The sequence below is a fragment of the Anneissia japonica genome, unplaced genomic scaffold (assembly GCF_011630105.1).
Source record: "Anneissia japonica isolate Jap-2015-1 unplaced genomic scaffold, ASM1163010v1 scaffold340_len58152_cov162, whole genome shotgun sequence".
NCBI classification, from domain to species: Eukaryota; Metazoa; Echinodermata; class Crinoidea; order Comatulida; family Comatulidae; genus Anneissia; species Anneissia japonica.
In genome coordinates this window covers 3,519-4,917 of record NW_022737555.1, presented here as the reverse complement: position 1 = coordinate 4,917, position 1,399 = coordinate 3,519, and positions in this window count along the sequence as shown.

The window sequence follows — 1,399 nt, the reverse complement described above, 5'->3', positions numbered from 1 at the left end:
TCGAGGATTGCCGACGTCGTGACCGCAAAACACGGACGGGCCGTTCTCGGATTCGCGTCCGGAGACGTGAAGCCTTGGCAGTCCGGCAGGATCGTTCTGCAGACAAACCATTAGCATGGATCGCTAAACACGATAGGTCGAAAGCGAAGACGTCATGGACACGGCGTACACGATCGCCCCGTTTCTCGGGTTTCCCCCGGTCAACCTCAGGGAGGTCCTGGAGGGAGACCACTATCCGATGTCCGAGCTGCGGGCCATCAGCGGACACCCGGACTTCGTTGGTTTCTCCGAAAGAGGCGCGTCTGTCACAGACAGGGACACGTGCGTCGTCAAAGATCTGCGGCTCAAGACCAGGGTTTTGCTGGACTCGACCTTCTCCGAGAATCCCTACGATCACACGCAGTGGCTCATACCCACAGTCTTCTATCGCGGGCTGTCCACGTTCAGCATCACGACGAAGATCGCTCCGGCCGAGGTGCTGGATCGCTGCACGGCCGCTTCTGAAGGAAAAGCAGCTGCGCACCTCGATGGAGATGACGCAGAAGCACGTCGTGTACGGACACATGGTGGCAGCGCCCACGATCAAATTCTTCGACATGTTCAACACTCCGAACGATCACGTGAGCAAAGCCGACATGTTCCATCAGGTGTGGAAACGCGACAGGGACGAGTTCCTCTCGTTCAACCTTCGACGCACCGGCACCATGGCCACGTTCGTCGATTTCGACAACTCGCTTCGGTACGGCAGCACGTCGACGGCGTGCGCTCCGCCCGACACCATTCTTGTTCATCCTGCGTTGGCCGATCAGCTACCGCTCAGGGACGCCGTCGGAGGCCACACCCGCCAGGTATACTACGCGTGCTCCACCAAGGACAAGAAGGAACTGGACGAATCCGACATACGCACGCTGGCGTCTCTTATACACATCGAACTTGAAGCGTCGTCGCCACCCAAGGTAATGCTCGTGAACGGCTCCGAAAGGTACGTGATGGTCATGCCAGAAACCACCGTCAACGACGGTAACAGGAGGAATCTGTCCGAACTGACGGCGAACTTTAAGAGCTACAACGTGATCGGCTGCAATCCGCTGCAACGCGGCCAATCCAGAGGGCCGAGCTTCGACCGAGTGACGAGCGTTCCATGGAACGAGATCCGCGTGACCGATCTCAACGTGCTGACGGACGGGACGATCCGCATGTCGGACGTGATGGAACGCATCGGGTACTTCAAACCGGAGACGTACGATACCTCTCGGTACAGACGCATGTTTTCGGACACCCCCGCCCTGCACCGCATCATGGACCGCATGGAGCAGGCGGAATTCGACGCCGACTGCATCTCCAGGCAGAATCTCGGTCGCAGATCCTGTCTCTTCAGACCCAGTCGCAAGGTGTTCTA